The sequence below is a fragment of the Hyaena hyaena genome, unplaced genomic scaffold (genome assembly GCF_003009895.1).
Source record: "Hyaena hyaena isolate Hyena2069 unplaced genomic scaffold, ASM300989v1 scaffold_634, whole genome shotgun sequence".
Classification (NCBI taxonomy): domain Eukaryota; kingdom Metazoa; phylum Chordata; class Mammalia; order Carnivora; family Hyaenidae; genus Hyaena; species Hyaena hyaena.
Window position 1 is genome coordinate 930,028 of NW_024081267.1, and position 20,213 is coordinate 950,240.

The 20,213-nt window shown below is 55.7% G+C and overlaps 1 long non-coding RNA gene across 1 annotated transcript; it reads right to left on the bottom strand.

Annotated features, from left to right (window-relative positions):
• Positions 1–5,677: 5,677 nt before the first annotated feature.
• LOC120219622 lies at positions 5,678–6,901 on the bottom strand. The gene is made up of 3 exons (XR_005525333.1): positions 6,797–6,901; positions 6,272–6,678; positions 5,678–5,888 (listed from the first exon to the last, which is right to left on the bottom strand). It is a non-coding gene; the product is annotated as an uncharacterized LOC120219622 (long non-coding RNA).
• Between the last annotated feature and the right edge of the window lie 13,312 nt (positions 6,902–20,213).

Sequence of the window (20,213 nt, forward strand, 5' to 3'; positions counted from 1 at the left end):
AAGATGAAGCGTCCCAGGCCACTTGACACCAAGGCCAGTGCCCAGCGTGGGAGGGCCCTGGAGCCTCGGTGGGCCCCTGTCACCCAGAGGTGACAGCTGAGCACAGGAGTGGGGCAGCTCTGGGGCAGCAGCTTCATGCCCCAGGTGGGCAGAGAGCAGGACGCCTGAGTAACATCCCTCCTTTTTTCTTTTCTTTAATAGTTTATTGTCGAGTTGGTTTCCATATAACACCCGGTGCTCATCCCCACAAGTGCCCCCCGCCATGCCCCTCCCCCCTCCCCCTCCCCTCCCCCCCCATCAGCCCTCAGTTTGTTCTCAGCATTCAAGAGTCTCTCATGGTTTGTTCCCCCACGGTCCTCCGTTAAGTTCCCCCTAACCCTCCTATACGTGCAAACATATGGTGTCTGTCCTTCTCTGCCTGACTCATTTCGCTCAGCATAACACCCTCACGGTCCATCCATGGAGCAACATCCCTCCTGATCACAAAGGACACAGGCCTCCCCCCAGAGAGGCCGCCCCCCCACCTCACCCACCCTGGGGTCAGAGTCCGTTTCCCTGCATTGCCTCGGGGAGGGCTCAACGTGTAGCCTGGGGCCTGGGAGGATGTGCACTCAGACAGAGGGTAGTTTGTGGACAGAAGCCTCAGGAAGCGGCCCGCTCTCTTGCCCGTCTCTGTCTCTGAGAGGCAGGGATCCCTGCCGGTGGTGTTTCCACGTACAGAGGGGGTGGGAGCGGCGGGGGGAGGTGGCCTGACTTGCCAAGGCCCCCCCCAGCCCGGCGAGGCAGACTTGGGCTCGGTCTGCCCAGGAGGCTCTGCAGGGCCCGGCCCGCCCGCACATGCCCGCCGCAGGCAGAGCCCTGGGCGACAGACACGCCCTGGGTGCTGGTGGCCCACACCCTGGGGCACCGTTACACCGCAGCAGCGGGTGGGCCCGGGGCTCTGTGCTCTGGAGGGGACTTTCGGGGACCACAGCTCCTGCCAGATGGGTGCGTGGGGGCCAGGGGGCGGGGCAGGGCTGACCTTCCATTTCCAGGACAGAGGAAGGAGGCCAGGCCTATGAGGAGGTGCTGTGTCACCCCCACACTTTGTTTTTAACTTTTTAAAAAGATTTTTCTTCAATGTTTATTTACTTTTGAGACAGAGCGTGTGTGCATGCGTGTGGTTACATGGGGGAGGGGGCAGAGAAAGAGAGAGGGAGCGAGGATCCCAAGCAGGCTCCCCACTGCTTGATCCCATGAACTGTGAGGTCATGACCTGACCTGAAATCAAGAGTCAGAAGCTCAACCCACTGAGCCACCCAGGCGCCCCTCCCCACTTTAAAGACAGGAGCAGAGGCGCTTGCCAACCTGGGTCAAGGGTGTGTCCACAACGCCCCAGTCCCCCGCTGAGATGTGACATGCTCAAGACCACCCAGCGGGGTGCAGCTAACCCTAGAGGGCCCTGAACCCCAAAACAAAGTGAGCATCCACCGTGAGGGAGCCACAGAGTTGTGTCCATCCATGTTTTGGAATGTCATGTAGCCATTTACGGAGCGAGTGGCCAGCAGGCTGGCTGTCCTGCAGGGACCCGCCCAGTACCACGGAGAGAGAGCCGTGACAAGTGGCTTCTTCATGAAGCCCTGATCCATCCGTCTGTCCTGCCCATTTGTGCACTGGGTTCTCCCCAGAGCGGGGTGGGGCTGACTCAGCTTGTCATCTCTGGGCATCTGGACCCAGCAAAGCCCTTGTCCTCAGCAGCCAGGGCAAAGGTGACAGGGTCAGAGGTCACCCCCACCATCAGTTCTTCCCTTCGCTCTCTGTTACAGATTCCTGATTTTTAGCTTAGCAAATCGCCTCCCAGAATGGAAGCTGTGTTTCTCAGCCTCTCCTGCTGCTAGGTGTGCCTGGCTACATGCTACCAATGGAAGGGGAAATGCAACATCAGGAAAGGGGCCTTAAACAGAGGGATGTGCCATTCTTTATTATTTCCTCTTTCCAGCTGGGTGGAATTCAGTTGTAATGGCCAGAGCTCCAGCAGCCACACTGGCCCAAGAGGAGAACTTGAACTTGGGCCTGGGAGTCTTACACAGCCGACCTCAAGACAGAAGAAGACTGTGTCCCCAGTGCTTAAAGTACAGGCCCTCCCTGGGCTGCCCACCTCAAGACTTTTTGAGTGTGAATAAGAAAAAAATCTTTATTGTTTGGAGGGTTCCATAATTTGGGGGGGGGGTTGTGATACAGCTAATCTGGATCCTATTTTTAAAATATGTGTTATATTTTTCATTAATAGATATTCTTTTTTAAAAAGTTTATTTATTTTGGGAGAGTGAGAGAGAACAAGTGAGCAGGGGAGGGGCAGAGAGAGAGGGAGAGAGAATCCCAAACAGCCATCAGCACAGAACCTGACAAGAAGCTCAATCTCATGATCTGTGAGATCATGACCTGAGCCAAAGTCAAGAGTTGGATGCTTAACTGACTAAGTCACCCAGGTGCCCCTAGATCTTCTTCTTTAAACGCAGAACACATAACAGATTGAATTGCTTCCCCCTCAATCCCATTTTGAAAATGTATATCAGATTATGTCATTGGCCAGTTTACCTCTCTCTGAAGTCTTCTTGAACAAATCCTCACTCCTGGACCCTAAACACCTGACCCCTGCATCCGCCCCTCCCTTCAGCCTCCCTAGCACCCTTCTGTTTACTCCATGGACTCTGTACCTCAGGGCCTTTGCACTCTCCATTTTCCCCATCTGAAGATCCTGTCCCCAGGTCTCCATGTAGGTGGCTCCTTCCTGTCACCTGGTCAGAGACCACCTTCTTCAGTGGCCCCCAGCCCCCCTCACCCCAGCCCTGGGTCAGCTCCTGAAAACACCATGCTTGTTTGTGCGCACGCTGTCTGCCCCCTCCACAGCCACAAAGTGCCAGGCACCGCTGACCCTCAGCCCACGCCCTGTGCTGCCCAGGGCATGCCCTAGCCCGGGCTGCTGCATCCAGCCTCCAGGCGTTCCTCAACCCAGCTGGCCCTGTCCGGCCTGTGCTCCGCAAACCACTAATGACAGAGCTGCTGGGCTCCAAATTCTCTGCCCTGACACTGACCGCCGACTCAGACCAGGAAGCTGACGGGCCGCAGGCGGTCGTGGGAGTGAGGGCGTGTGTCTGGAGCCCTGGCAGGGCAAGTGACCTGTGGTTTGGTGAAGAGACATTGCCAGCAGGTCAGGTCTGGGCTGGGTTCCTCCTGCCTCCCCTGAAGGTCAGCTGCTGACCCTGGCCGTCCGGAGGACTGGGCTAAACCGCAGGCTGAAAGGACACCCTCCGGGACAGGCTGTGGCTCCTGGTCCGTCCACCAGGTCTGAGAGCCCTGCCCCTGGCGCAGGTGCTCAGAGAACAGGTGCTGGGGACCCACGAGCCCCGCCCACAGCCTCCCTGCCCTGCTCCCCCTGCCCAGGGCCAGAGGCCTCCCATTCTCCCAGTCTGGGGGTCGCCTCCTCCGGGAAGACTCAGGATGCCCCTGATCCTTCCTGCGTCTCCCAGGGGTGCTCCCCACATGGGGGCTCAGGGCAGCTTCCCACCCCCGTCTTCGGGGGCTCAGGGCAGCTTCCCACCCCCGTCTTCGGGTCCTCGGGTCTGACCAGGATCCCACAGGTTACCACCAAGTGGAGGCACCGCCACCAAGGGCCCGAGGGTGACGCTAGCAGGCGATGCTGAGCCCCAGGGCTTGGGACTTGGTGCGTGCACTGTCTCACTGGGGTGCTGCACCCATTTTACTGTGGGCAAACTGAGGCTCCCAGAGTGGAGACTTGAACCCAGGTCTCCTGAGCCCACCCCACCCACCCCAGACACGTGCTGGAGCTACCTGGAGGCTGTGGTGGGTGCATGGGGTGCTCAGCCGCCTCAGGGCCTTTCCTCTGGCCCCTGGAGAAGCCTGGCCCACCTTAGACCCCAGGCTGACCACAGCTTTGCTCTCCTCAGGGAGACCTCTGCAAATGCCCCAGGAGCTGCAGGGGACGGGGAGCTTGGGACCCCCTCGCCCTGTCCCCTGTCCCTGCCCTGAGACCCCCAGCCCTGCCTGACACCACACAGACCCCGTCGAGGGTGATGTCCTTGCCCTGCCTCTGGTTCATCCAGCGTCAGAGCCAAGGGACCTGGCTTTCTGGCTGGCGCCCGAGTCCTGGGAGGCTGTGCGGCTGGTCTGGGGACTCCGGGTGGAGGCTGAGGTCAAGTCATGGACCTGACTGCGGAGCACGGAAGAGGAGGTCCCCACGGGTGCTGTCACCCATCACCCGTAGTGAGGGGCACGTGCTCCCTGTGGCGGGAGCGCCAAGGCCCGTCAGTGTGGCCTGTGAGGACTGAGTCTGCGTCAGTCTGGGACGGAAGGAGGCCAGCAGAGGGCCTGTCCAGCACGGTTTTCACGCAGCCAGGTGCCCGAGGGCCATCCTGTCACCCGTCACGTCTTGTGGCTCGACAGATGGGGAGGCTGCCTTCCTCCTGGTAAAGGGTTTGTCACCGACACGCAGGGCTCTTGGAGGACCTGTTCCTGAGAAGAGCAGCAGGGCAGGTCCACACGGAGCAGGTTGCCCTTTAACCTCTGACCCCGGCGGGCGCGTGTCTGGCGGTGCCCGCGTCCCCGACCCCGGCGGGCGCGTGTCTGGCCCTGCCCGTGTCCCCGACCCCGGCGGGCGCGTGTCTGGCGGTGCCGGGCTCAGCGGCCTCTTCCACGTTTCCTCGGACCTGCTTCCTTCCTCTCTGCAGCCGAGGCCGAGCAGACGGTTGCAGAGCTGAGACACTCCGTGTGATGCCGCAGCTGCCCCTTCCTGAGGAGGGACGCAGGGGCTTGGGGACGAAGGGGCCTGCACAGCCAGCAGGGAGGAGGCCGGTGTGCCCCTGCGGGGGAAGGGGGCCACCAGAGCTCAGACTGCCGGTGCCAGCTCTGGAACCAGGGCGCGCACGTGGCCCGCTGGCCTCCCCATGGGGCTGACGGCCGCCCGCGGGTCTTGCCTGTGCTGCAGAGGCTGCAGCCCGTGGGCGGCTCCCCACAGCGCCACGTCCCCTGTCCCTGGCTCCGATGGCGCCCAGGCGGGCAGCGGGCCAGGCCCCGGCGGGCCCGTTGCTGGGCAGAGCCCAGGGCAGCAGGCAACAGGCTCTCCTTGAGGGCATCTCATGAGTCGATGGAAACCCTTCCAGCACAAAGGGGCATTTATCGGACTAGATGCTGTGTCTCGGCCAGAACTCGGGGACAGAAATAGCCTTTCACGGGGCGCCGGCGGGGCTGGGCTCGCCTGCTTCGGAGGGTGTCAGTTTGCCGGCTCCTTCTCTGCGCAGCCTGTTCATATTCATGGGAGTTACTCACTCCGTCCTGGGCAGGGGACTCCTTGTTCCCTCTCCTGCTAAAGCTGTTAGACTAGGGAGGGGAAGGAAGGGGGGAAGGAGGGAGACGGAGGATGGAGAGAGAGGGGAGGGAGAGGGAGGAAGGGGAGGAGGGAGAGGGAAGAGGGAGAGGGAGGAAGGGGAGGAATTCTGGAATGAGGGGAGGGAGGAGAGAGGGAAGGGGAGAGAGGGGAGGGAGGGGAAGGGGATGGGGAGTGGGAGGAAGGGAAGGGAGGAAGAGAGGGGGATGGGGAAGGGGACAGATAGTGGAGGGAGGAGAGAGGGAGGGCAGGGGGAGATGGGGGAGGGACGAGCTGAGGAGGAGTGAGGAGGAAGGAAGAGAATGGCAACAGGGAAGTGGTTAAGTCAGACGCTTACCTCAGTGGTTCCCTGTGAAGGGACACCTCACCTGACAGCAGTGAGACTCTCAGTGAGATGACAGCAGGTGGCCTTGCTCCAAGAAGAGACTTCCGCGTCTTTGGAAACGGCTCTCCTCCCAGCTTGTGTAGCTTTGCCTGTGCTACTCCCTCTGCCTGCAAAGTCCCTCTGAAAAGGCACCAGTAAGCAACAGTTAAGTCCCACTTGATACCTATAAATGATGTTTAAAGCTTTAATGTGCTAAAACCAATGCTAGTAGTGTTCTGAGGCGGTTAAGTAGCTCAGGTGCTAGTAACAGATCTGAAGTTCAAAGACTTGGGGCGCCTGGGTGGCTCAGTCGGTTAAGCGTCCGACTTCAGCTCAGGTCATGATCTCATGGTTCGTGGGTTTGAGACCCGCGTCAGGCTCTGTGCTGACAGCTCAGAGCCTGGAGCTGCTTCGGATTCTGTGTCTCCCTCTCTCTCTCTGCCCCTCCCCCACTCATGCTTTGTCTCTCTCAAAAATGAATATTAAACAAAATTTAAAAAGGAAATGAAGTTCAAAGACTTAACTAATACAGGATTTTCCTCTAAAGGAAGTAAGCCTGGAATTAGGAAATCCAAGGCTAGCATGACTCCTCCACTCTGTTGTTGGGGATTTTTCTTCTCTGTCTTGCATAATGTGGAGTTTCCATTCTCAAAGTAGCCTCATGGCCCAATATGGGTGCTGGAGATCCCACCATCCATGCAAGAAGAGGGAAAAGGGTGCTTGTTTCCAGCTGTCTGTCTCCTCTTAAGGAGCTTTGCAGATGACTCAATAAATTGTGCTTACATTTTGCCAGCTCCACCTTGCTGCCGGGTGGGCTGGGCAAATTGCCCCCCTCCCCTGGACCAAACCAGAGCTCACGTCCTGTGGGACATGGGTGGTGATCTGTGCTGTCTGCCGCAGGCTGGCAGCCAACTGCAGTGGCCGACTGCTCCTGGAAGGCGAACATTTACAAACCTATTGAGAGGGACTAGAATGTCCGTTCCACCGGATTCCAAGTCTCTGACTTTATCTTTGGGAAACAACTCAAAAGGAGAAACATGTATACACACGAGCACATTCCTCATCCGGTGATCGCAGAACATGACAATCTGAAACAAATTTCTGACGGGGAAGCACACGGACATACTATGTGACATCCTCGTGCTGAGATAGCCTGTCCGTCGCAGTGTCACGCGTGAAGGATACCTAGTAACACAGAACAGCTCAGGACATAACTTCAGAGGAAGGGCAGAATATCGAAATATGCTTTGTCATTGTCAGAAGTTACCAGTGTCTGTTTGAGGCTGGGAACAGGCTGCCCTCAAGGGCAAGATTTTCTTTTTAAACATTGCAAAAGCTCATTTCACACACACACACACGTTCTTCTTCTTCTTCTTTTATTTTTATTTTTAAGAGAGGGAGAGCACAAGCAGGGGCGGGGCAGAGAGAGAGGGAGACACAGGATCCGAAGCAGCTCCAGCCTCTGAGCTGTGAGCACAGAGCCTGACGCAGGGCTCAAACCCACGAACCATGAGATCATGACCTGAGCCAAACTCAGACGCCCAAACGACTGAGCCACTGAGGCGCCCCACAAACATTCTTTGTATAAAAAGATTTATAACATTTATATAAATTATAAAACATACAAAAACATACAAAAAACCCATACAAAAATATAAAACATACTAAAATTTTATGTAAATACTAAAATATAGTATAATAAATACACAGTTAATAAAATATAAAAATAATAAACTAATATAGCAATTAAGCAACATAATATTAAATAGACTTTAGAAAGTGAAGGTAAGAGGGGCCCCTGGCTGGCTCTGATGGTGGATCCTGCGACTCTTGACCTCCGGGTTGTAGGTTCAAGCCCTGCATGGGTGTAGCAGTCACTTAAATAAATAAAATCTTTTTTTTTTTTTTAAATGTTTTATTTATTTCTAGGAGAGAGAGAGAGAGACAGCGTGAGCAGGGGAGGGTTAGAGAGAGAGGGAGTCACAGACTGAAACAGGCTCCAGGCTCTGAGCTGGCAGTCAGCACAGAGCCCGACGCGGGGCTCGAACCCACGAACCGCGAGATCATGACCCGAGCGAAAGTCGGACGCTTAACCAACTACGCCACCCGGGCGCCCCAAATAAAATCTTTTAAAGAAAAGAAAGTGAAGGTAAGAGTAGAAGAGGGGATGGTTCCATGCTGCAGGAGCAGTGGTGTTTCCTAGTGAGTGTCACCCGTCAGAGCCACTATGGAGCCTCGTCGCAGGGGAGGGTCTTGCTCTTGCATCCGGGACTTGGCCGCGGGTGCTCTGTGGGTTACTCCTGGTTCTTGACCACACAAACTATGAGGGACATGAAATGATTATTGTTTTTTATTTTTCTAAAATGCTTATTTATTTTTGAAAGAAAGAGAACACGAGCAGGGGAGGGACAGAGAGAGAGGGAGAGAGAGGATTCGAAGCAGGCTCCAGGCTCCGAGCTGTCAGCACAGAGCCCGATACAGGGCTCAAACCCACAAACTGCGACATCGTGACCTGAGCTGAAGTTGGATGCCTAACTGACTGAGCCACCCAGATGCCCCTGATGATTGCTTTGTAAGCCACTAACACTTAGGGCCAACTGTCTCACAGCAACACTAAAACTATATTTGGTCCCGAGGCCAGGCTGCTCTATGGTGTCCGATAAACCCCAGCATCTTGGAGGCCAGCCAGTAGGATTGGTTTCTTACTCATGCCCATGTGATGTGCTTGTCATCGAGGGACCCGCCTCTCTAATGCCAGGTGACGTCCTGACCCTTCCAGTGGTGAGGATAGTTGAACCTCCGTGGCCAAGAGCATAATGGTATAAACTCAGCATTGTCTCCGCCTCCATGAATCACGAGAAACCTGGATTTAAAAGTACTACTTATTTTTAAAAAAATAACCTCAGAGCTGAAGATCTATTGAAAGCATGATTCACAGCTTTCACTTCCTACAGAATAATCGAAAATTTTTTAAAAAACAAACCAACCTGAATGTATCCAAACTTCCATAGTTCCTACAAGACAACTGTAAACACAGCTGCTGGTCCGCCCAGCAGTGTGGGGAGTCCACATCCGGGCCTTCACAAGAGTCCTAGCTCCTGACCCCGGCGACTGTGCTGCTGAGGTCTGTTCTAAGGACGTGCTCATTACCATGGCTGACACGCGTGTTCAGTTCGTCACAGCACTGCCCGAAGTAACAGAGAATTGTAGGCAACGTAAACAGATGCCAGGGAAGGCCCCACATGGTGGCCCGTCTGGGGTGGCCTGTCCATGTGGCCCACGTGGTGGCCCACACAGGATGGCCTGTCTGGGGTGGCCCGTCCAGGTGGCCTGTCCAGGTGCCTCAGGTGGTAGCCTGTCCAGGTGGCCCAGGTGGTGGCCCACGTGGGATGGCCTGTCTGGGGTGGCCCGTCCAGGTGGCCCAGGTGGTGGCCTGTCCAGGTGGCCCGTCTGGGGTGGCCCGTCCATGTGGCCCAGGTGGTGGCCTGTCCAGGTGGCCCGTCTGGGGTGGCCCGTCTGGAGGCCTGTGGTGCAGTCAGTGCACCCAGCGTGACCACGGCAGCTCCTCACAGCGGTGGCCGTGGTGTTGGGGGAAGGGCGGCGGGTGAGGTCACTGCGGTGAGGTGAAGGGTGATTCAGAAATGCTGAGATGCTGACCGAGGTTTCCTCTGGGGGGCGGGATAGGGTCTCCCTCCTTTCCCCTTTGCCGGCTTGCAAGCTCTGTCTGGTGAGCACGCGGCCCCTTGCAGGCCTGCGGGCCCCTCCTGTGTCCCTCTGCGTGTACCTTCTCTTTACTCCATAACCAGATGGAAACGTAAAATAAGAGACTTAAAAGGTGATGCTGGTGCTTTTGATCCCTAATCAAAGGCATGTCTATTGGCTTCACCGTCCCGGTCTGGTGACGTCTTCCCAGCATTTGAAGCTTCCCCAGGAGCGGGTGCAGGTGGGGACACAGCCCTGGCAGGAGCGGGGATGCTTGGGAGAGCACCAGGAGCCTGCTCCCGCATCTCCCGGCTCCTGGGCACTCAGCCCAAAACGAGACCTCCACCTAAGGCGGGGAGTCCCCCACTTCACTGGCCCCCCATGACCCCATGTTGCCCACGTGACCCCACGATGCCCACATCCCCCCACAATGCCCACATCCCCTCATGATGCCAATATCCTCCATGATGCCCATGTCCTCCATGATGCCCCCATCCCCCCACAATGCCCACGTCCCCTCACAATGCCCACATCCCCCCATGATGCCCACGGCCCCCCACGATGCCCATGTCCCCTCACGATGCCCACATCCCCTCATGATGCCAATATCCTCCATGATGCCCACGTCCCCTCACGATGCCCACGTCCCCCCACGATGCCCACATCCCCCCATGATGCCCACGGCCCCTGATGATGTGCATGGCCTCCTGATGGTAGTAGGAACCCTCCCATGGTGGCCTCTGCTCCCGGCCCACAGCCCACTAATTGTACCATCTGTCACACGCCCCTCAGGAAGGCCCTGTCCTGGCTGTGCTGGCAGGAGGTGTGAGGTCTGCTCAGAAGTGAGTCATCAGGGTAGGGGGTGCACAGGGGCCTGATGGGCGAGCTCACCTCAAGGCTGGCCTCGGCCCGCTTTGGCCTCAGGCCATGATCTCACTTCTCTCATCCGGTAGGTGAGACCCCATGATGGAGCCCTGTCCCTGACCCTGGGTGCTGAGGAGCAATGACTTGTGACCCTGGTGGCTGGTGTCCTGGAGTAGGAGGGGCCAGCCTGCACACAGTCCCCACAACAAGCCAGCATGTAGGTGCCATTATCACATTTTACAGATGAGGAAACTGAGGCCCAGAGGTGGTAGAGCCAGGGGGTGGAGGGGAGGGCTTGAGACCCCAGAGGCCCCCAGAGTGCTCTCACGTGGCGGCTGTGAGGGTCGGCCCTACCAGGGTGGGGGTCCCCAGCTCCTCACTGGTGCAGGCCGTGCTCACAGGACAGAAATTGGAGGCTCCATCAGAGCTCAGACTTCAGCCCAGCCCAGGGGGAGCTGGGGTGGCCAGAGTCACTAGGCCAGGCAGGGCTGGGGGCGCCGGGAAGGACCGAGGGCCAGGGAGGGCTGCGGGCATCAGCAGTGGGAGCCGCCTGACAGCGGCCAGGCCACGGTGTGCCCAACGTCCCCCAGGCGCTTGGCCTTGGCTCAGGGCCTGTGGGAACCCGGGGCGGGTCCTGGCGGCCAGAGATCTGAGACGGAGAGCGGTGGGGGGAGCTGGAAGCTGGGGCCTCATCACCATGGGCACCGGGCCAGGGTCCACACGTGATGGTGTGTCTGGGTCCAAGTCAGAGAGGGTCTGAGACTGTGGGGCGCTGTCCTCGGGGTCTTGGCCGGTAAGCTGTCCTTCTAACACAGAGCCCAGCTCCCACCCCCCACCGCCCGGCAGCGAGGGGACACACGATCGCTGCGTCACCCACGGCTGTGTTCGCTGTCACCGAAGGACACTTAGGACACAGGAGAGATTCAGAAGAGGAGAGGTCTGGTAATGCTTCACAGAGAAAGACGGAAACAAGGGGGAATGAGGACAGAGAGACGGGGGAGACAGATAAGGAAAGAGACAGAGAGAGAGATGGGGGGAAGGAGAGAGAGAGACAGATAAGGAGACAGAGACAGGGTTAGGGAGGGAAGGGGGAGTGGCTGAGACACCCCTGTTGACCCCCTCACTCACCTGTGTGAATCGTTGCCCTTTGACGCCTCTGCCCACCTGCTCTGAGCCTGGGGGGGGTGACTGGCCTGGGGGGGGTGTAACGGGGTTCTGGCGTGAGTGATTTGGGGGCTCCGGCAGGTGGTCCTGTGACAGGTTTCCTCGACCCCGGCCTGCCTCTCCCCATGGCCATTGGCCCCGGTGCCTGGCTCCCCCACTGGGGCAGCAGCCCTTCAGAGTCGTGCACACGGTCACTGAGGCCAGCCAGGCAGCGTCACAGTCCTCACAGGGGCCAGGCGGGGTTCTTGGGGCCACCCCGGGGCAAGGGGTGTCTAAAACACATCCATGGAGGACCTCAGAAGCTCTTTTCTCTTTAAGAACTTCCAGTCATGTTTGCAAATGGCAGTGTTTATTCCTCTGCCATTCTTACACTTTCCAGAAATTGCTTAAAACACATGTTCTGACAGAATGGCTGTGGATGACCTCTGTCCTCCTTTCTTCCACACTGGACTCCTGGCCCAGCCCAGCTGGGGATGGAGGGGGCACCTGACTCCTGGCTGACGGGCTCCAGGGGCAGCACAAGCCTGTGGTCATGGAGACGCCGGGCGGGGAGATGCTTGCCCAGGAGACCACATCAGGGAGGTGGTGAATCAGCATCACTCGTCGGGCCAGCACCTGCGTCTCCAACGCTGGCCTGCAGCCTGCCGGCGGCCAGAGAACTCACAGCACAAACCAAGTCCTCAGATCCCGTCCCTGGATCAGACCTGGGCAGCCTCTGCCTCGTTCCAAGGCTTGATGTTGTTTGGGAACTGGCTGGGGATGTTCTTGGCCTTCTCCTCAGGGTTGCCGCCTCATGGTCACAGCACAGCTGCCACAGATCCAGGCATCACGTCTGTGTGCAGGCCAGGGATAAACAGGGAGGAGCCACCACCATATGTGTTCCCATTTTCTCCTGAAAGTAAAAGCCCTGAGTGTCTCCAGTAGACGGCTTCCTAGGCCCTAAGGCCCCTCCTAGCTCTGAGAGGCTGAGAAATGCAGAACAGAACCTACACAATCTTGACCCATCGCCTGGGCTGAATATGTTGTCCTGGAGCAGACACTCCCACTGCATATGCATTCTTTCCCTCCTGGCTTTTAGTAACAGAACCCCTCAATTCTACCTGGATTACCCCAAATAAAGACCCCATCTCCCTATCTCTTTGCGATGTAGAAATTAGTATCAGGAGATCGCGCTGAGCTGGCGTCGGGAGGCTCCACTGCGGGTGTGTGTGCGTGTGTGTGTGTGTGTGTGTGTGTTGCAGACCCCGCGGGAAGCGCGGGACGCCGCGTCGCAGCCGCCAGCAGCTCCGCCAATGACAAGCCAGCACACTCGGGGTGTGCGCGGGTGTGCGTGTGCGTGTGCGTGTGTGTGTGTGTTCCGCCAGTGAGAAGCCAGCACACTCCGGCCCCTCCAATGGACTTCGAGCTCACAGCGACCTTCCCAACGGCCTCCGCTCTCCTCACCCGCCGGCCTCTCGGCTGCTGCCCAGGCGCGCACAGCCTTGCGCGGCGCGCGGCCCTGCGCGCAGTGCTCCCTTCTTCCCGAAGACGCCCGGCGCCTGCTGGGAAGGGGGCGGCGGCCCGACTCCGGGGAACACCGGCCCCGCGAGCCCGCGTCCCTGAGCGCCGCCCCCGCGTCACACGCCAGCTCTGCGGGTGGGAAAGGAGGTGGCGGAGGCCGCGAGCGAGGCCTCGACGCGGGAGCCCGGCCCCGCCCCGCTGGGCGTCCTCAGCGCCCGGCGCGCCCCGCTCCGGGACGCTTGTCCCCGGGGCCGCCGACGTGTCCAGCCGGGGCGTGGCGCCCAGGGACGCGCTGGACGGCGCGGGACGCGCCCGGAGGTTAGCGTCGCGGTGCGACTCCCACCTGCCCAGAGCTGGACAGGCGGACGGTCGGGAACGTCACCGCCGACAGCGGGGTCGGCCCGGAAAGCTGTGCCCCCTTCCTGCTCCGGAGGCCGCGGCGGTTCGGGTCCGCGTCGCCTGTTTCGGAATCACAAGGAAACGAATCTGTTTCGCCTCCGGCGTCTTTCGCTCACAGAACGTTTCATGGCGGCGTTGGCGGGTCAGGAGCTCGTCCAAGGCCCCTGGAGCTGTACTCGAGGGGCGGGCAGCGAGGGCGCGCGTGGGGCGGTTCCGAACGAAGCCGCCTTCCCCTGCGGCGTGTGAAGACCCGTGTGCATAGACGCGCTCACCCCTGCTGGGCACACGGAGCGGAGTTTCCGGTAAGCGCGTGGTCAGCGTGCAAGAAACCGCCAGGCCATTTTGGCAGCGAAGCCCGAGGCCTGGCCGCTTCCTTCAGGTTTGCGGGCTCTGCAAGGTGTGCGGGGCTGTGTCCCCGAGTGCAGAGATCAGTGGCACCTTGAGGTGCTCAGTAGCCACTGCGGATCTTTTCTGGTGAAGTATCTGTTCTAGTCTGTGGCTGGTTTTAAAATTTGGGTTATTCGTGGTTTTCGCCTTGATTTAAAAAAGTTTTTTAGTTTATTTTTGACACAGAGAGAGAGAGAGACAGTGTGAGCAGAGGAGGGTCAGAGAGAGAGGGAAATGCTCTGAAGCAGCTCCAGGCTCCGAGCGGTCAGCACAGAGCCCGACGCGGGGGCTTGAACCCACAAACCGTGAGATCATGACCTGAGCCGAAGTCGGACGCTTAACCAACTGAGCCACCCAGGTGCCCAAAGGAATTCTTTATATATTACACCTACGTATCTGTTGATCTGAAAAATTAAGTTACTTTGCCAAACAAAAAAATGGATTTATTTGGGAATAGCAGAGAATTGCAATCTGGGACCAATAAATTATAGTAAAACCACGGGCCTGTCCAGCAAGCAAAGCAGAGAAACATTATGGTGAAGGAGGAGGAAGCTGGGAGGGGCTGTTTTGAGTGAAAGTCCGTTGGAGGAAAGCTGGAGTGCTGGGTGGTGAGCTGCAGGGGTGGCGGTTTCTTGTAGGAGAGGCGGCCTCCCTGTCCCAGCCTGTAACCGGGTAACCGAGGTTACTCCCGCTAAGATGCCGTGGGTCTGGAAGGGGCGTCCTGGGACGCCGGGAGCTGTGCTGGGAGAGCTCCCCCTGCCGGCCGCCTGGCTCCACGTCAGTGAGGTGTCCTTTTGTTAATTTTCACATTTCCCCCTTTTGATCAAGATTTTTTTCCTGAAGGCATCGCTGATCAAGAGTCAGATTTTCCAAATTCAGTGGCCTTTGTCCCTTGGTGCCAGGAAGGCCCTTTCCTGGGTGTCATGTCCCACATTGGTGGGAAATTGTACAGATTGGAAACCTACTGAGGCAATCGGGGTAACAAGGAGGGTCAGAAGGGAGAAACTCTCCGGCGCCTCCCCTCTCTTGTCCACATTTATCAAGGTCATCAGCACTGGAGATCATCCCCTTATTGTATATCATTTTTACACAGGTGGGCAACAAAATCAAAATAATTATACAGAAGTAGTTACATGATAACTCCAAACGATGTGATGGTCCTAAAGCAGGACTCCGGGTGTGAGGGTAGCCAACTGAAATATCGATTGGCACTCATTCCGACTTAGGGGAGAAGGTTCTCATGAAGGCCAAGTCGCGTCTACCTCCTGGAAGCTTCTGCCTGAAGCTGCCGCGAAGGCTGGCTAGTGATCACTGCCAGCGTGCTGAAAGAATTCACCAAGTGCATCTGGGAAGATACGGTGCAGATATAAACGTGAAACCACAGCTGATGAACACAACTTCAAAGACGCTCTAAAACAGTGTTGTCATCTCAAAAGAACTGCTTTGAACAAAATCTCCTGTTGGATAATGCAGCCTTTAAGCTTGCAAATTCAGAGACAGCGAATTTGGATAAGAATCCAGTCAGTTAATAGTTCAGATGAAAGAATCCTTTTGTGAATTCGGAACCTTCAGATCCTTTGAAGAGAGCAAGTGAAGATTAACTTGCCCCAGGATCATAATGAGGCTGTTTCTACAAAGGCGCAATGAGAAGCAGAGGTTTCCCCTGCTTTGTCAAGGGCTCAGACGGAGCGGATGGGGCATTGTCTTCCTAGGGGAAAGAGAAGACACAACAGTGAGAAGAAGGTCTGCTGGCCTGGTCCAGACCTCGTGGGAAAGCCGATCAGATGTCGGCTGCTTCAGTTCCGGGAAATCCATACCTCCAGGCCACCAGATGGCGGGCAGGGCCAGTCAGGTGCCTTCTTTTGCATGTGTCCCATGAATCTGAGAGTCTATTCCCTGGACTTTGGCCGCACTTGGCAGTGAGGTGGAAGAGAGCCCTACTGGAGGCATCTTTTCCAACAGACGAAGTCTCTGGGTTGCCAGGAGTGATGCAGGGCAGCGTCTCCCGGGAGCGCACCATGCAAAGCTTCCTCTACCAAACCATGGTTATTTTTATTTTTTTAACTATTTTTTTAATGTTTTTTTTAAAATTTATTTATATGAGAGAGAAAGGGAGAGAGTGAGCAGGGAAGGGTCAGAGAGAGAGGGAGACACAGAATTTGAAGCAGGCTTTAGGCTCTGAGCTGTCAGCACAGAGCCCGACACGGGGCTTGAACCCACGAACAGTGAGATCATGACCTGAGCCGAAGTTGGATGCTTAACTGACTGAGCCACCCAGGCGCCCCAAACCATGGTTATTTTTATAGGAGCAGCGAGGCCTTGATGCTACCAAAGGGACTTTCCTTTTTGGACTGTGGGCCGAGGAGGCGGGGCCAAGCGGGCTGGTCATCCTGTGACTGTCTCAAAGGGTGAGGGTCCCAGACTTCCAAAGAGAATGGATCTGAGATTTAGAAGGGCCACCGGCAGTGCTTCTGGACGAGGTGTTCAGAGAGTCTGCACAGATTTTTCCAGTTGAGACTTGATGCCGCAAGTGAGTGTGACAGCTCTGAGGATGGGAGCGTGGTGTGTGCGCAGCGCAAGTGTGGTACCACCAGCCGACCAGCGCACACCTGACAAAGCACCCGAGCGGTGGAGTGGGTTCCCCGGCCACCATGAAGTGGGAGAGGGGCTCCTGGGTAGGAATAATCTTTTCTCACGGAATTTTGGCCACAGGAGAAGCAGTGGCCTGTCTACCAGGGGAAGCTTCGGTCCAGTGACAGAACCCAAAACCACCACGAGAACACATTTCTACCCCCGAGATAGGGAAGCCGTGTGGGGTCCATTTGCCAAACCTCGAATGGTCCTTTGGGCGGCTCGGAGTCTGGGGGAAGTGTGGTTTCGCTGGGTCGTACCTGGGATGGTGGGACGAGCGAAGTGGGCGCCCTCTGTGGCCCTGCTATCTCTTCCGCACCAGTGCTGGGTCCCGAGTGCCACCCCGTGTCAGGAGACCCGTGGTTTAAAGCACACACAGTGGTGAGCAGCGGGGGTTCTGGGACGTCTGCGGGCAGATCGTTATTTGGTCCAAACCAGAGTTCCCTCTCACTCTCAAACCAACAATTACTAGATTCCTAACGCTGTGTTTCCTTTTCTGGGGCCAGTTTTTGGGGTCTCTGGTCAGTTTTCCTAAATTATCATTTGGGGATCATCCCTTTGGACCAGGACAGAGGTCTGGCTATTGGCCTCGGAGAGAACAGCATTTGGGGCAGAAATGCCAGTGAGTGGTTTCTTTTGGCCCCCGGGAGTCTCGTCTGGAATGCCCAGGAGCCTCTGGAATGGCCAGAGCAGCCAGCAAAAGGGGCCATGTAATAAGCTTTGAACATAGGAGCCATTTTTTATTTTATCTCCATTGGAGGTGAGGAAGCTTCGTTGTTTACATAATGTTCTAAAGTCATGAACTCCTAGACGGCATACCAGCCATCTGTATAAATGTTTGCAGTTCTCCCTTCAGCCACAACACAAGATGGTTAGAGGGGACCCACAGTGGCCTTAACTAGGGGGCAGTGGCAGGAATGGCTGTGAGGCAAGGGGGGGACCCCCTGAGCCGCGGGGTCTGGCTGTTGGCTGTACTGCCCTGCGGGACAGGGGCGGTCCCCGTGGTTCTGCGGTGAGTGCCCAGGGGCACCCCTTGCCTCTCACATGCAAAGAAGAAAAGGGGATATTGATAGGGCGTCCAAAGGCAGGGGCAGTACTGGGCTTTTCCCTAAAGTCCCGGAAGCTGTCATCCTGCTCTGTCCAAATAATCGGGTCAGGTTTGCTGATTTTTAGTAAAGCATACAGAGGTTGAACCGTAAGAGAGAGTTTGGAATCCAGTTTCGACGGTAGTCAGCTAGTCCAAGAAAACCTCAGATTGGTGGTGGTTTTAGGTTTAGGATGTTCAGGGTGCCCTGAAGTCTGCCTGGGTCCAAATCTAGTCCTGGTTCTGAGCTCTGGGGCCCTAAGTATCGACCCTGAGTTTGAGCAAACTGCAGTTTTCCTTCAGAGACCTTTTATGTCCCTTTAAGGCCGAAAGTTTGAGCAGATGAACGTTGCCTTCCTGTGAAGAGGTCTGAGAAGAGGGCAGGAGAGCGAGTCCACTACACACTGGAACAAAGTAGAGCCTGCAGAAAACTTTCCATCGTCCGAATCAGCTTTTAAGTTTGTGAAAAGTAAAGACTCTGAGAAACCCTGGGGTATGACTGTCCAGGTGGATTTTAAGTCTTCCCCAGTGAAAGCAAAAATATATTGGCTATCCTTATCTACTGGAATATCTAAAATATACTGTATGGATCAATTACAGTGAAAGATTTGTTTTCGGTGGGATTGGGTGTTGATATGGATGGGGGTTAGTGGTAACAGTGTGATGTATTGCGTGGAATCCCGGGCAAACCTTCATCCTCAGCCATTGAGTTTTCGCACAGGTAAAATAGAGGTATTCCAGAAAGTAGGATCAGTGAGGCCCTGAACCTTGTTACCTTGTATCATGGACTTGATGCCTTGAAGAGCTTCTTTATTTGTAGGGTCTGGGTTAGTTCTGGGGAGAGTCTGAAGGATCTGTTGGACTCTGGATGGGAGGTGCACCGTGGATTCGGTCAGTGTCAGCTGAAGGTTTTGCCCCCGAGGGGGATGGTGGCTGATCTAACAGGGACAAATGGTTAGTGTCCTTGGACTTAGCTCCAGTTAGCTCGGAGAAGGAGCAAACAAAAGACGCTGAAGGGTCATTTGACTTACCGATTTGGCTACCTCTTTGATTCCTACTGTCAAATTCTAGGATTATTTCCCCCTTTGGGGAGGAAGCAATTCCAGCATGAAATTTTTCGGACACATCGCAGCGCAGTAAGTGAACAGGGGCAGAGGAAGTAAGGAGAAAAGGGCGTGTATCTCCCAGAAGCCAGACGGAGGGCGTGGGTTCAGGACGGGAACCTGTTGAGGTTTATTAGAGACCCCCCTCCCTGAGCTGTTTCAGTGCTCCGAGGCGGGGGCTGTTTGGGGGTAGCCAGGGGCTCCCCGGGGGTAGCGGGTTGAGCGCTGAGAGTGCAGACACTCAGAGACTCACTCCCAGTCTGGAGAGTGGTTTCTCCAGGCCGATGAAGAGGGAGGATTGGGAAACACCAGTAGTTCGGTGGAGCCCCCCTCACTGGGAATCAGGGGGACATTGGAGAAGGTTGGCTACAGGGTCGAAGGTGCCTGGACCACTTCCCTTGGCAACAGTCTTTCCCCCGTGTCCTGGCCCTTTGCAGTCAGAGCAGAAACCGTGAGGTTTTGTTTTTGTTTAGGGGCCTCCATTCGCTGGGAAATCGAGAATTTTCACGGTCTTTGTTTTAGAGGATTCATCTGGGAGTCAGGCAAGCTAGTCTGTCAAATTAACTAAGTCTGGGGCAGACATAGTTTCCCATTCCATCTTGGTCTTTTAGCTAAAAGAGAAAGATCCCGGTTTGGCCCTGTAAAAAACATAGGGTTACGTGCTACCTGGTTGGATTCAATGTCTCAAGGAAGATAAAGGTGATTTGGAGTCGGGGAGCATAACATAACGAATTGACTTGTTGGATCACTATGTTGTACGACTGAAACTAGGGTCAACTCTATTTCTATAAAACAATCAAAGATGAAAAGATTTTGACTAATATCCTCTCAAATTGCCATGCTGTCATAAACAAAATAGAAATACAACAAATAAGCTGGGGCAAAAACACCGAGCCATATGACAGTAAATTGTCAATATTTTTAAATGTCAAATGCTATTTTAAGTCAATAATATAGGGGTGCCTGGGTGGCTCAGTCGGTTAGGTCATGACTTTGGCTCAGGTCATGATCTCACGGTTCGTGGGTTCGAGCCCTGCCTTGGGCTCTGTGCTGACAGCTAGCTACGGAGCCTGGAGCCTGCCTCGGATTCTGTACCTCCCTCTCTCTCTGACCCTCCCCTGCTCACACTGCCTCTCTCTCTCTCTCTCATAAATAAATAAAATATTTAAAAAATTTTGTTTTAAAGTCAAAAATATAGGGGCGCCTGGGTGGCTTAGTCGGTTAAGTGTCCGACTTTCGCTTAGGTCATGATCTCGCGGTTCGTGGGTTTGAGCCCCGCGTCGGGCTCTGTGCTGACTGCCAGCTCAGAGCCTGGAGCCTGTTTCAGTCTGTGACTCCCTCTCTCTCTGACCCTCCCCTGCTCACGCTGTCTCTCTCTCTCTCCTAGAAATAAATAAAAATATTAAAAAAATAAATAAATAAAGTCAAAAATATAAAGCCAAATATTCCAATGAAAATATGGAAGGAAGAAATAAACAGATAATCCCTGAAAGGAAGAATACCAAAGATTTACCATATAAAGGATATTTATAGTAACAAATAAATAGTTCCAATAACAACATCAACTCTATTAGCTGTGTTAGCTTAGACAATATATATTAACTTTCTATGGCTCAATTTATTAATCTGTGA